Source organism: Ovis canadensis, chromosome 23, assembly GCF_042477335.2.
Source record: "Ovis canadensis isolate MfBH-ARS-UI-01 breed Bighorn chromosome 23, ARS-UI_OviCan_v2, whole genome shotgun sequence".
NCBI classification, from domain to species: Eukaryota; Metazoa; Chordata; class Mammalia; order Artiodactyla; family Bovidae; genus Ovis; species Ovis canadensis.
The window spans coordinates 74367469-74382387 of record NC_091267.1 but is presented as its reverse complement, the minus strand read 5'-3'; the positions used below and the strand labels follow the sequence as shown (position 1 = coordinate 74382387).

Sequence of the window (14919 nt, the reverse complement as noted above, 5' to 3'; positions counted from 1 at the left end):
CTGAAGTCCGCGAACCCGCTACTGAGCCCGCGGGCCGCAGCGACGGGGCCCCGCGCGCCCTCCGAGCCCGAGCTCGGCGGCGAGAGCAGCCTCCGCGGCGAGCAGTCCGCGCAGCCAGCCAGAGGGCCGCCCGTGCGCGGCAGCGGAGCCCCCGTGCGGCCGAAGTGGATACTACAGAGACGCGTTCGTCTACAAAATTCAATCAAGGGGATACACTGCAAGGACCTACTCTGCAGCGCAGGGGACGCCGCTCAACGCTGCGTGGCAGCACGGATGGGAGGGGCTTGGGGGAGAATGCGCGCACGTATGTGTGACTGAGTTGCCTTGCTGTCCACCTGAAACTATCATGACATTGTTCGTCAGCTATATTCCAAGATAAGCTTAAAATTTTAATTAAAAAAAGAAACTGGGGGTGGGAGTGTTTTTTGGTCCCAGTTCTGCCCCTAAGGGCAGCTGCACGCACCCCCGTGGGTAATTTCCAGCCCTCGGCATCTGTTTCCCCATCTCTAAAATGGGAATGAAGAGGCCGCCCCGTCTTCCGGCGCAGGTTGGCGAGAGGCGGATACGGAGGGGAGGTGGGAACAGAGACCAGGAACAGGGCGGGCGTTATCTTCGAGAGCCATTCCTGCCCAGTCTGAGGGCAGGGCCACGACAGACAGGGCTGTGTGCCTGAGCAGGGCACTGCCAGGAAACCCGGCTCTGGCTGTTAAAGACGGCCACCCGGACGTCCCCAGGGCCCAGCCGATCTGAGGATGCCGAGCAAGGCAAAGCGCTCACCCGGAGGCCGAGCAGTGCCCGGGACGGGGTGCGAGGATCGCCCGAGGGGCGGTGCCCGCGGCCGACCCTTCCTGCAGGGGCCCCTTCTGCAGGTGCCCAGGAGGGGCGGCCCAGGCTCCTGCCCTCACTCACGGCCAGCCCCAGAGCTCGCTAGCAGGGGCCCCGGAAACGACTCAGCAGAATGTCTGCGGTGAGGGAGCGGGAGGAAGAGTCGTCTTTGCCAGGATCTCAAATGCGTGGCTGAAAGGGGACAAGAACTCTACTTCCAGAGGCCAGGAAAAGAGGGTGTCTGGAGAGCTGGAGAGCAAGCCCATCTTCTCTGCGGAGAGCTGGCCTGGGGGGACTGGGGGGACAGACCGTGAGACTAGAGGGTGTCAGCTGGGCCCTGATGCCCGCGGTCCCTCCCAGGTAAAGGGGGTGGTGTGAGCAGAAAAAAAAAACCCACCCATGGGACTTCTGTTTTTAAACGTTTAATCCTGTGCAAGGGGCTTTCCTGGTGGCTCAGCGGTAAACAATCCGCCTGTCATGCAGGAGACACAGGTTCCATCCCTGGGTCGGGAAGATCCCCTGCAGGAGGGCACGGACACCCACTCCAGTGTTCTTGCCTGGAGAATCCCATGGACAGAGGAGCCTGACGGGCTAGTCCATGGGGTCACAAATGGGTCAGACATAACTTAGTGACTCAACAACACCGATCCTGTGCAGTAAAGCGAGCTGGAGGCTAAGAAGTCACGAGGCTGTGGGAGCAGAAGGGGTTCCTGACATCTGCATCCCACGGGTGAGGTCAGTCAGTCTTCTGGTGAAAGGCCGTGAGTTAAAAGGCAGGCAAGGGGGGCAGTCTGCCTGGTGCAAGAGGGCACACTGTCTACACAGAATATCAGAACGCTAGGAAAACCATCTAAAAGTTGGTCAGCCACTCAGGATCACTGCGCTAACGATACAGTGACATTGTGTGTGCTGAGTTGCTTCAGTCGCATCCGACTCTCTGTGACCCCATGGACTGTACCCCATCAGACACTGGAGTGGGCTGTCAGGCCCTCCTCCAGGGGGTCTTCCCGACCCAGGGATCGAACCTGTGGCACTGGGAGGCAGTTTCTTTATCACTGGTGCCACCTGGGAAGCCCAATGATACAATGTTCCTCACCAAAAATCTGGTGGAAGTTCTAAACAGCTGTGGTCACTGTGGAGTTTACTGTTATCCCCTGAAGCCTTGATGAGCACAGCTGCGGTGTTTATCCTTTTAATAAACAGTCCATGCGGACATTAACCCTGCTGTCACCTAGGGAGGACGCAGTTACAGGCGCTTGTCCCCAAACAGGACATGAGGCCTTGACAATGGGGGTGACTGCAGACAGAGCTGTGGGCTGGAGTGACTTAAATTCTGCTGTTCAGGAAATGGCAGCCCACTCCAGTACTCTTGCCTGGAGAATCCCATGGAGGGAGGAGCCTGGGAGGCTACAGGCCATGGGGTCGCAAAGAGTCGGACACGACTGAGCGACTTCGCTCACTCACTCACTCATGTAAGCGTACAAGCATACTTTCAGACTGCCAGGATCCGCCTTGCACAAGGTACACGATGCTTTACGGCTGTTTTTGAAAGATGAGTATGAAGAAATTGGTGAGAGGACCGCTACTTCTGCCAAAAAAAAAAAAAAAAAACCTAAGGAAAGGAAGTTATATTAAAAAGAAAATCAAATTCGAAGAAGTGTTAGGAGAAATGACTGAAGATGTCAATGTTACATTTGCCAGAAGAAATGAAACTTGCAGTGTTCAATGCGTGAGTCAGTTGCCAGGAACTGGACAAGCGCCTGGTGACTCAAAGAAGTCCTGTTTGCCATCACTCTGGCACTTTCCTCTGATTTTTGCAGAAGTAAAACTTGAGGATCAAATACAACAGAAATGTGTGGTGTTCTCTGGTGATGGGTTTTAGGGAAAACTTTTCAACTGTGGCAGAGTTAGAACGCTGCTAGAGTCGATCCTGAAGAAACCCAGGCTGCATCGCCCATTCTGAAACTTGCTGCAATGTGAGGCTGAGCTGGGCCCTCATCAAATTTATCTGTATGGTCCAGACTTCTGTGTCTCTACTTATATGTCTTATATGTAGACATATTAGCGTGCTAAGTTGCTTCGATCGTGTCCAACCCTGTGACCCTAGGGACTGTAGCCCTCCAGGCTCCTCTGTCTGTGGGATTCTCCAGGCAAGAATACTGGAGTGTGTTGCCATGCCTTCTCCAGGGGATCTTCCCGACCCAGGAATCAAACCTGCATCTCTTCCGTGTCTTGCACTGGCAGGTCGATTCTTTACCACTGGTGCCACCTGGGAAGTCCTAGGCACGTAAATAATGACTATTTAAATGACATAACTACCTATATGTCTCCTGTTACAGGCGAGAGAAAACTTCAGAAATTAAAATGAGGGCAAAATACTCCTCAATCCACTATGAGCTAGATCTGCAGATGTGACTGTGCTCTCTTCAGCCACCTCCTCAAACCCTCGCCCACTGAAGGCTGTGTCACAGACACAGGGGAGAAAGCTGGGGTCTTGAGGGGGTAAGACTGACTTGTTTTGGTAATCCTGGCTCTGTTCCTTACCGGCTGCAAGATCTTGGGCGATTCATTCTCCGAGCCTCAATTTTTGTTGTCTGTAAAACAGAGACAACAGCAGACTCTGAAAATCATTAAAGAGTAAATACACACAGAGGATTTAGAACAGATACGTCCTATAGGCACCACAGCTCTGGGCCCCAGGGAGGGAAGCTCTGCGGTAGTTTGGGCGTCAGAGAACAGGGCGTGGGGGGCAGGTTTAAAGGCAGCCGGTAGCTTCTTCTGGGAGACCTGCTCTTCTGTGTCTCAGAGAATGGACCAGTCGGAAGGTGCCCTGCCCTCCCACAGGGACCCTCCCGCAGCTCTGATTGGAAGGCTGAGGTGTATTAGCAATTGTTGCTACAGGAGAGAGCGCAGACCCCAGGAGCTCCATGCTTCCGGCCTGGCTTCTCAGCGGTCAAAGCCAAGCTTCCTAAATCTGCCCTCTCCTTACGAGCACGACCAGGCAGTGGGATGGAGTCTGGAGGCTTCAGTAAGAACAGCACACACAGGGCTTGCCCCAGTTCAGGTCATGTTTTCCTAGTGCTGGGCTCATCACTAGAGAGGTGGGGTCAGGCCAGATCTTAAGGACCCACTCGGCAACTCTAAGGACTGGCAAGGAAGGAAGGAAATGGTAAACAATGTTTTTAAAATATGTTAAATGCTAAGCAGTCTGTCTCATTTCTAATGTTTATTTACGGGTATTTGCTGCTATTTTTCAGGAATTCTGGTAGCGAGTATCCAACTATTGCGAGCCTCCACCTGTTCCTGGGGAGCGGCTTCTGAAACGCAGTCACACACTTCCGACAGCCCACGCAAGCTGACAGGTGGACGTGTCCTCCGGGGTGAACTCAGGGGTAGCAGAAGACCCTGCTTCCAAACAGTCCTGCCACCTTCTTGGTGAATAAATGAGGAAAATCTCCCCTAGGGAAGAGCAGTGAACAAATGTCCATTGACTCAAAGTTCAATTCAGTTCAGTTGCTCAGTCCTGTCCAGCTCTTTGCGACCCCATGGACTGCAGCACGCCAGGCCTCCCTGTCCATCACTAACTCCTGGAGTTCACTCAGACTCACATCCATCGAGTCAGTGATGCCATCCAACCATCTCATCCTCTGTCGTCCCCTTCTCCTCCTGCCTCAATCTTTCCCAGCATCAGGGTCTTTTCAGATGAGTCAGTTCTTCACATCAGGTGGTCAAAGTATTGGAGCTTCAGCTTCCACATCAGTCCTTCCAGTGAACACTTAGGACTGACCTGACTCAAAGTTATTGATAATCAATCAGATCAAGTTTTAACAGAGGAGAAGAGGGAAGAAAGACGGGGGCCCGCAGTTTTGATAAGAGAGCAAAGAGAGGGATGCAGAGGATGAAATGAAAGGCGGCCAATAGCAGACTTGTCCACTTCGCCCTGGATGGAGCAGAATGAGCAACAGCGGGAGGCTCCAGGGCTTCCCGGGAGACCCAGCGGTAAAGAGTCCTTCGCCGATACAGGAGGTGTGGGTTCGGTGCCTGAGTCAGGGAGATGCGCTGGAGGAGGGAATGACAACCCACTCCAGTGCTCTTGCCTGGGAAATCCATGGACAGAGGAGCCTGGTTGGCTACAGTCCACGGTACTGCAAAGAGTCAGACTCGATTTAGTGAATAAAGAAAGTTCTAGCCTGGCCCTGTCTGACTCCCCTGTTGAAACACTTCCAGCGATGTTGATGCGAGAAGTTGGCTCAGATCCGACCAGAAATGCACTTAATCCCGTCCCATCAAACCAGCCCGTCGTTAGCTGGTCCCTCTGAGCGAGCTGCGGGGTGTTGAGGCACAAAGGGTTCTCCCATCTCTGCAGCCCAGGCGGCACCGCCAACGCGGGCCGACAGCGCCTTCTCCACCACCCACGCGCACCCAGCCGGGCATAGCCTGGCCCCTAGAGAGCGGCGCCGCGATGCTCCACGGCCCCAGAGCCTCCTCCCGCTCGCCTTCATCTGACTGTGGTCCAGCTGCGTGTTGATCCGGGGGTCCTTCAAGGGATGGAGGTGATAGGAACTTGATCACAGAGGAGGCTGTTGATGAGGGGAGCAGCCGGAGGGTCTATTTAATCTCAGAATTAAGGATAAGTGATGTGGTGGTCTTCTGGGCTTCCCTGGTGGCTCAGAAGGTAAGAATCCGCCTGCAGTGCAGGAGACCCAGGTTCCATCTCTAGGTTGGAAAGATCCCCTGGAGAAGGGAATGGCTGCCCACTCCAGTGTTCTTGCCTGGAGATTCCCATGGACAGAGGAGCCTGGCGGGCCACAGTCCAGGGCGTCGCAGAGAGCTGGACGCGAGTAAGCAGGACGGCACACCAGCTCGGTCACTGGCGTTGTCAGAGCTTCTGTGAACCGCCGCGCTGACACCCTCCTCCGTTCCGGCCGCTCCGCTAACAGGTGCTGGAGGGGCCCCAGGGCCCGGGCCCACCGTTCACGGGCCCGTCCCGCCGAGGGCGTCCCTTCAGGCGCGGTGTCAACCGGGTGAGTGGGCATTTCCTAAACCCGAATCAGCCGAGTTAACATGCTGAGGATTTAAACGGGACGGCCCATCTGAGCGCGGCGGTTTCACAGCCTCATCGCGGGGGTCCCATTTAGGACCCTTGACTAGGGCAGCAGAGCGCGCCCGTCTGCACCAGGACAGAAGCGCTAACGGCAGGGAAGGAGAGGGGAGAACCTGGCAACGTCCTGAAATTTCTGTAAAGGGTCACGCGCGGGAGAGTCCATGGACACCACCCTCAGGGAAAGAGGCAGACAGGTGGCCTCACACCCCGGGCTCCAGAAGCTGGTCTCAGCCACCAGGAGAGGAAAACGCCGTGTCTCCCACCCGGGTGGGCTGGCATCGCGCAAGGATCCGACGTGTTTAGACCCTTTCCACATCGCCTGCTGCTGCACGCGGCCTGACACAGATCACTTCAGTCCCCTCGTGTCTCTTGTTTAGAGGCAGCTCACTATAATTTTATCGGGTTAGAATTTCGGGGATGAAGAACCGCTCCGATAAACCCACAGCACCCAGCCGCTCGCTGGAACTCCTCTCCGCCAGAGGCCGTGTATTCGTTTCCCGGCGCTGCGTTCATCCAGTGCCGCGGACGGAGCGGCTTCAAACAGCACACGTGCCTTCTCTCCGGACGCTGGAGGCTCTGTGGCAGGTGAGGGTGTCAGGGGGCCGCTCTCCCTGCGGGAGCCGGGGCGGCGCGCGCGCCTGTCCCGGTGGCTGCGCCGTCGGTGGTCTCCAGCGGGCAGAGACTCCGGCGGGCAGACCCCCTCCGGCCGCCGCACTCGGTGCTCCCCGAGGCCCTGTGTCTGCCCCCGTGCGTGCCCTCACGAGCACGCTGGGTGTGTGTGTTTCTCGTGCTCTTCTAACAAGGACCCCAGTCCTGCTGGGCTTGGGGTCACCCTCCCCCAGGGTGACCTCACCATCACTCACTCTTGAGACGTCTGCACAGAGCCCGTTTCCAGATCCGGTCCCGTTCGCAGGTCCTCACATTCAACCCACAAGAAATAGGAAGGGGCAGGAGCAGGCAGAAACCCTCTAGACCAGGGCCAGCGACAAGCGTGAGAGCAGAGGGCTTTCCGCATCTCACCGCCAGACCTGCATCGTGTGAGGCTCTGCGGCAGCAGCAGATAGCACCGCGCTCTCATAGGCTATGACTTCAATAGGCTGAGACATAGGTCTTAAAGACACACCATTTCCTGAGAAAGGCAGCAAGGGCCCATTCTTTCTTTGAAACACCCTTCCAGTGTATATCTGCCACTAACTTACCACCCTTTATTTTTAGCAGATGCAGAGGAAATAAATATGACCCATTTACCACCATCTGTGCGTTTCCACTGAAATGGAGACTCAGCCTGAACGGTACAGGGACTTACCTTTCAGTCTCTATCTGGGATTCCTTCTTATTTAGTACATTAACCATTCTACAGGTCATTCAATAAATCCTATTGCACCAAAACACAGAGCATTCTTGTTCCTTGCGCTTTTTTACGTCCGCATTGCCTTGTTACTGATAATCCATGCATGCATGGACTACGCTGAAATGCTGTCCTCACAGAAAACACTTTCTCCTTCCAAACAGATGTAACAGTGACATCTGTCACTTACTGAGAGTCTCTGTGTTCCAGACTGTGTGCTAGTTGGTTCACACACATTATTCTATTGAATTCTTAGGACAAACACACTGTCAGTATTGTCAGTCCCATTTCACACTTGAAAAGCCTGAGTCTTGAAAAACTAAAATTCTATCTTCAGTTCAGTCCAGTTCAGGCACTCAGTCATGTCCGACTCTTTGCGACCCCATGAATCGCAGCACGCCAGGCCTCCCTGTCCATCACCATCTCCCGGAGTTCACTCAGACTCACGTCCATCGAGTCAGTGATGCCATCCAGCCATCTCATCCTCGGTCGTCCCCTTCTCCTCCTGCCCCCAATCCCTCCCAGCATCAGAGTCTTTTCCAATGAGTCAACTCTTTGCATGAGGTGGCCAAAGTACTGGAGTTTCCGCTTTAGCATCATTTCCTCCAAAGAAATCCCAGGGCTGATCTCCTTCAGAATGGACTGGTTGGATCTCCTTGCAGTCCAAGGGACTCTCAAGAGTCTTCTCCAACACCACAGTTCAAAAGCATCAATATTTTGGCACTCAGCTTTCTTCACAGTCCAACACTTACATCCATACATGACTACTGGAAAAACTATAGCCTTGACTAGACAGACCTTAGTCAGCAAAATAATATCTCTGCTTTTTAATATGCTGTCTAGGTTGGTCATAACTTTCCTTCCAAGGAGTAAGTGTCTTTTAATTTCATGGCTGCAGTCACCATCTGCAGTGATTTTGGAGCCCCCAAAATAAAGTCAGCCACTGTTTCCACTGTTTCCCCTCTATTTCCCATGAAGTGATGGGACCAGGTGCCATGATCTTCGTTTTCTGAATGTTGAGCTTTAAGCCAGCTTTTTCACTCTCCTCCTTCACTTTCATCAAGAGGCATTTTAGTTCCTCTTCACTTTCTGCCATAAGGGTGGTGTCATCTGCATATCTGACGTTATTGATATCTCTCCCAGCAATTTTGATTCCAGCTTGTGTTTCTTCCAGCCCAGGGTTTCTCATGATGTACTCTGCATAGAAGTTAGATAAGCAGGGTAACAATATACAGCCTTGATGTACTCCTTTTCCTATTTGGAACCAGTCTATTGTTCCATGTCTAGTTCTAACTGTTGCTTCCTGACCTGCATACAGGTTTCTCAAGAGGCAGGTCACATGGTCTGGTATTCCCATCTCTTTCAGAATTTTCCACAGTTTATTGTGATCCACACAGTCAAAGGGTTTGGCATAGTCAATAAAGCAGAAATAGATGTTTTTCTGGAACTCTCTTGCTTTTTCCATGATCCAGCGGATGTTGGCAATTTGATCTCTGGTTCCTCTGCCTTTTCTGAAACCAGCTTGAACATCAGGAAGTTCACGGTTCACGTATTGCTGAAGTCTGGCTTGGAGAATTTTGAGCATTACTTGATTAGCATGTGAGATGAGTACAATTGTGCGGCAGTTTGAGCATTCTTTGGCATTGCCTTTCTTTGGGATCGGAATGAAAACTGACCTTTTCCAGTCCTGAGGCCGCTGCTGAGTTTTCCACATATCTAATCACATAGCTCTTCGACGGTGAAGCTGGAACTTAGATTCAAATTTATGATTCCAAAGCTCACGTTGGACTACCTTTACACTTTCCACAGTGTTCCTGGTGGATTTTTCTTGACCAGCCTAGTTTTGTTTTCCCCCCTCTCCCCAGCCTTTGACTCCCAAGAAGAGCAGCCCAGGCGGAGGGACAGAGACTGACACCTAAGGGTCCAAACCCGACTCCACACGCCCGCATTTTGCTGGCGGCCACCAGGGGGCGATATACCGATAAAGATCCTGAACTCAACCCAGTCCCTGCGAGAGCGCGGCTCCCCTTGGAAGGGGGCTTGGAAGCCCCGAATCCAAATGGCTGCAGAACCAGAACCTGACTACTCATGAGTCAAAACACACAAGACTGGGCTTGTGAACTGCCTTATTCACCGCAGTGTTTCCCTAGGCTTTATCAAAAGTGAAAAAAGAATTCCACACTGATGCCCTGTGATGGCTGAATCAAAATCCGCTTTTACATGCAACAGCCTCTATGAGCCTGGATCCGCTTACATGCAACAGCCTGTATGAGCCTGGATCCGCTTACATGCAATAGCCTGTATGAGCCTGGATCCGCTTACATGCAACAGCCTCTATGAGCTTGGAGGCCACTTACACGCAACAGCCTCTATGAGCCTGGATCCGCTTACATGCAACAGCCTCTATGAGCTTGGAGGCCACTTACATGCAACAGCCTCTATGAGCTTGGAGGCCACTTACATGCAACAGCCTCTATGAGCTTGGATCCGCTTACATGCAACAGCCTCTATGAGCCTGGATCCGCTTACATGCAACAGCCTCTATGAGCTTGGAGGCCACTTACATGCAACAGCCTCTATGAGCTTGGATCCGCTTATATGCAACAGCCTCTATGAGCTTGGATCCGCTTACATGCAACAGCCTCTATGAGCTTGGAGGCCACTTACATGCAACAGCCTCTATGAGCTTGGAGGCCACTTATATGCAACAGCCTCTATGAGCTTGGAGGCCACTTACATGCAACAGCCTCTATGAGCTTGGATCCGCTTACATGCAACAGCCTCTATGAGCTTGGATCCACTTACATGCAACAGCCTCTATGAGCTTGGAGGCCACTTACATACAACAGCCTCTATGAGCTTGGAGGCCACTTACATACAACAGCGTCTATGAGCTTGGAGGCCACGCGAATGTGCTTTTGACCTGTAAAGAGCTGCATTGATGTAAAAATCATCATACTAAGAATTGTATGTCCCACGAAGCTGAAGATGTGACCCTTGCCTGCCTGCTCAGTCCCTCAGTCGTGTCCGACTCTTGTGACCCCACAGACTGTAGCCCACCAGGCTCCTCTGTCCGTGGGATTCTCCAGGCAAGAATACTGGAGTGGGCTGCCATTCCCTCCTCGAGGGGATCTTCCCGACCCAGGGATCAAACCCATGTCTCCTGTGTCTCCTGCCTGGGCAGGCGGGTTCTTTACCACTGAGCCACCCGGGAAAGACCCCTGTGGTTATCAGCACTAAATTGCCTTGGACGCCTTAAAAAATATTTTGAAGTTTATCTAGAGTTACAAGGGAACCAGAAGATGGGTAGCTGAGCTCCTTGTTGCAGAGCCCGAGAGGGAGAAGGAAGCCTGGGAGAAGCGGGTGGTGGTAGCTAAGGAGGGTGGCCCTAGGGCCCCCTGAGCAGAGGGGACATCCTCACCCCACAGAAACCCTTCAAAGACATCGCCCATGGCGAAGCAGTTCTCAGGGGACTTCCCTGGGGCCAACCACCCAAGAGGAACCTGGATCTTCAGAGCCACGTCAGGAAGCGCTGAAGATTCCAGGGGTCAGGCTGTGTGAAACCCGCTGTGGCCCAATCCCGAGGGTTCTGCTGATCCATCAGAGCCAAGGAACAAGGAAGGCCGCTCCCCGGCCTGAGGGACGGTATGAATATTGCTGAGGTGCTGACGGAAGCCTCGGCACTTCAATTCGGCCACTCAATAGTGCTGTTGTTTCTGTATCATGGAAAATGATCTTTCTGCTGGGAAGTGAAAAATAAAAGCTAGCTTCGAGAGGTGAAGCCCAGAGAAGGAGGGGCCCTCCAGCTTTAACCTCTTGAATTCCTGAGACAGTGAGAGCAGACAGGACTTGAGGCTCAGGGGAACCATGTTCGGGGGGCGGCGGGTGCAGGGAGCGAACGCAGAGGGGGTGACTCAAGAGGCAGGTCAATCAGAGAAATGACAACCCCGATGACCAGTACGATGTCACCATTTAAGGAAAGAGGGATCTGGGACAGACAGACGAGGAAGTGTTCATTCCTGGCCAAAGGCAGGACTCAGTCACTAGACAGATTTTAGCCTGAGGCGGCCACCAGGCCCAGGCAGTGCCAACCTCAGCACAGGTTCCCGTTTCTCAGGATCACCAGTGGGTCAGCACACAGGGCAGCCACGGGGCTCGGGTGTGTGGGTTTTGGCACAGGCTCTCATGCAACCACGGAAACGAGATGGAGAGAGGTGCCTTGACTAGCATCGCACCCTGGCCGTGGGCTGGAGGAGCGCTGACCCCAGGCAGAAGGCTTCCAGCACGGGCTGGAGGAGCAGCTGACCCCGAGCAGAAGGCTTCCAGCATGGGCTGGAGGGGCAGCTGACCCCGGGCAGAAGGCTTCCAGCACGGGCTGGAGGAGCAGCTGACCCCGAGCAGAAGGCTTCCAGCACGGCTGGAGGGGCGCTGACCCCGGGCAGAAGGCTTCCAGCACGGGCTGGAGGGGCGCTGACCCCGGGCAGAAGGCTTCCAGCACGGGCTGGAGGGGCAGCTGACCCCGGGCAGAAGGCCCCGCCCAGTCCCCAGACACGGACCGTCCGCAGGATGCCAGCTTTGAGCCCGGAGCTGAGGACTGACCGCTGTTGCACTACTGTCTGAATACTTAATACTATGCCTGTGGAGATGCTCTCCTCCCCTAAGTGAGCTCGTTTCTCAAAAGATTAGACTCAGTAATTCCCCTCGGTGTGTGCGTGTGCGTTAGCCGACTCTGCAACCCCAGGCACTGTCGCCCGCCAGGCTCCTCTGTCCCTGGGATTCTCCAGGCAAGGATGCTGGGGTGGGTTGCCATCCCCTTCTCCTTCCCAACCCAGGGACTGAACCTGAGTCTCCTGCACTGCAGCAGATTCTTTACCATCTGAGCCGCCAGGGAAGCCAGATTCCACCAGGTGTCCACTCAGAAACCTGCACGTGAACATCCTCAACAGCATCACTTGCTGTGTAGTCCCTGTGTCCAACTCCTCTGTGACCTGTGGACTGTAGCCCGTCAGGCTCCTCTGTCCCTGGGATTCTCCAGGCAAGGATGCTGGGGTGGGTTGCCATTTCCTCCTCCAGGAGATCAGGGGATCTTCCCGGCCCAGGGGTTGAACACATGTCTCCTGCACTGGCGCGTGGGTTCTTTATTGCTTGGCTAGCAGGGAAGCCCTAACAGCATTATATAGAGCCCCAAAGTGGAAACAGCCTAAATATTCATCGGCTGATAAACAAAACGTGGTATAGCCACACAAGATTTGTACATTTCATTGTATATAAATCTCACCCTAATAAAAGAATGGTAAGCAACAACAAAAATGTGGTATGTCAAAAGAAGACTGAAGTACCAATTCATGCTGCGACTCTGACACACTTGGGAAGCATGCTGCTAATAAGTGAAAGAGGCAGTCAGCAAAGACTGCGTGTCGCATGACCCCATCGCCACCGACTGCTCTAAACATCCAGAAAGGCTCCTCTTTAGAGGCGGAAAGATTACTGGCTGCCTAGGGTGGGGAGGTGGTTGGAGGAGAATGAGGGGTGACTGCTCAAAGATGCTGGGTTTCTTTTTTGTGGTGATGAAAATGTCCTAAAATACTGCCCCATTCTGTGCAGGCGCACAAATACACTGAAGTGTGCACGCCCAACGGGTGGAGTCTACGGTGTGTGAATCCAACTCCAGAAAGCTGTGTCCAAGAAAAAGAGGAAACTCCACTAGTGCAAATCTACATAAAAAATGACCACACATTCTGAACGGTCCCATGTCAGAGGTTCTATCAATTTATAGCAGAATTTACCTGCCAGTGCCCCCTGCTGCTGCTGTTGCTAAGTCACTTCAGCGTCCGACTCTGAGTCCCGCCCATCACACGGTGAACTCCTCTGGGGAAGGAAACATGTGTCGGTCATCTTTGTCTGCCTAGCTTCTAGCATGGCTTCACGCCACAGGAGCTCAGCACTATATGGTGAATTCTCGGTAAATTGCTAGCACACTAACTGGCAATCTGGTGAAATTAAGTGCTCAGTGAGTGCTTCTTTGTAAACATGTGATATTGTCCGTTTCTATAAGTCAATTCTCCACTTATAAGACCCACTTTATAGCACTGAGTGCCCAAACTGATCAAAAAAAAGCAAAAAGAAAAGAGAAGACAAATCTATATTTTTGCTAGCATTTATTCAGTCTTGAAATCCAAATAGGTAATATATGTAATATATTGTGAATATTCCTTCTGGAGTTCTTTTGTATACACAAGATGAGATGGAGATTTTAAGAGTAAGAAATTCGTCAAGTTTTGGCTGAAGGCACCATGCTCTTTGCCCAGTTAATCCTTCAGTATCAACCACGGTTACCTTTATTGTGCCAAGAACTTCTAACTCCAGAGCAACTCAGTCTTCTCAATAAGTGTCCATGGATTATCTGATGGGTATAAATGTCTCCAAAGATATTCAATGGCACATGATGATGAAAAGAGCTCTCTGGGCCTTCCTGAATCATGGTTTTTGGCTATTCCACTTATACACACACCCTGTGGCTGAGCTGCTCTGATGAGAGCTCGACAATTCAAGCCCATCTGTAGGAAAAACTTCTTTATTCAATAGCATACAGTGTAGACAGGGGGCAATTTTTCTGCTTTGACAACCTCAAAGGTGCTACGGTCCAAAAGAAGTTTTGTTCCCTTGGAATTAAATTCTTAATATATAGATTATAGAAAAAGAAATAAAAATTTAGCTTCACTAATAGACTATTTTTCCACTCCCTTTGGCAAAAATCCAAAAGGAGAGGGGCGAACAAACTCATTGCTAGTGGGAATGCTAAGCGGTGCAGCCTCTATAGATGGGCATTTAGCAATAGCTGGCAAAACCATACGCATCCACCTTTTGATTCAGCTTACGGAATCTATTCCAACGATCTGCTCTCAAAAATAAGAAATGAATATGCGTAAGACGTTTCACTATAAACCATTTATAAAAGCAGAAGACTGGAAATAGCCCAAATGTTCATCAATAGGACAGCCACGGGAAAGCTAAAGCGTGTCCACATGTTGGAACACTGGGCAGCTATAAGGAATGGAGGTTCTCTGCTGACAAGGAGAGGGAGCTATTTTTAGATGCAGCTGAGCTGCAGAAATGTGTGTAATAGATTATCTTTTTTCTAGGAGGGAAAATAATGAAAAATATATTCATGTATATTCAGGTACATGTTTTCTTATATCAAAAAACTGAAGGGGAAATCAGAGCCCCCCAAAACATATTATGATAGGAAAAGGGATACAAGAGAGGGGACAGGAATGGCGGCTGGGCTTTCCTCAAGATACCTCGTTTTAAGACCTGTGGACCCTGCGGGGAAGGAGAGGGCAGGTGGGACGGCTTGGGCGAGTAGCACTGGAACACACAGGTGGCCTCGCGTGAAACAGACAGCGGGGGAGCCCGGCCGGCGCCCCGCCGCAACCAGAGGAGCAGGACGGCGCAGCAGGGCGGGAGGGTCGGGAGCGAGGGCCGCGCGCACGCCGTCGGCCGATTCAATCGCAGTGTGGCAGAAGCCGGCACAGCGTAAACCGGCTACCCTCCGATTAAACGTGTAAAATTTAAATTTAAAAAGATCCCTTGTTTTATACTTATGACCCTTACCTATGTATATATCTAACAATACAAAAGC

At 52.3% G+C, this 14919-nt stretch overlaps 1 long non-coding RNA gene across 1 annotated transcript; it reads left to right on the top strand.

Moving 5' to 3' along the window:
* The first annotated feature begins 6440 nt into the window (after nt 1-6440).
* On the top strand, nt 6441-7318 carry LOC138428102 (uncharacterized). The gene is made up of 2 exons (XR_011252266.1): nt 6441-6514; nt 7145-7318. It is a non-coding gene; the product is annotated as an uncharacterized lncRNA (long non-coding RNA).
* The last annotated feature ends 7601 nt before the right edge of the window (nt 7319-14919 follow it).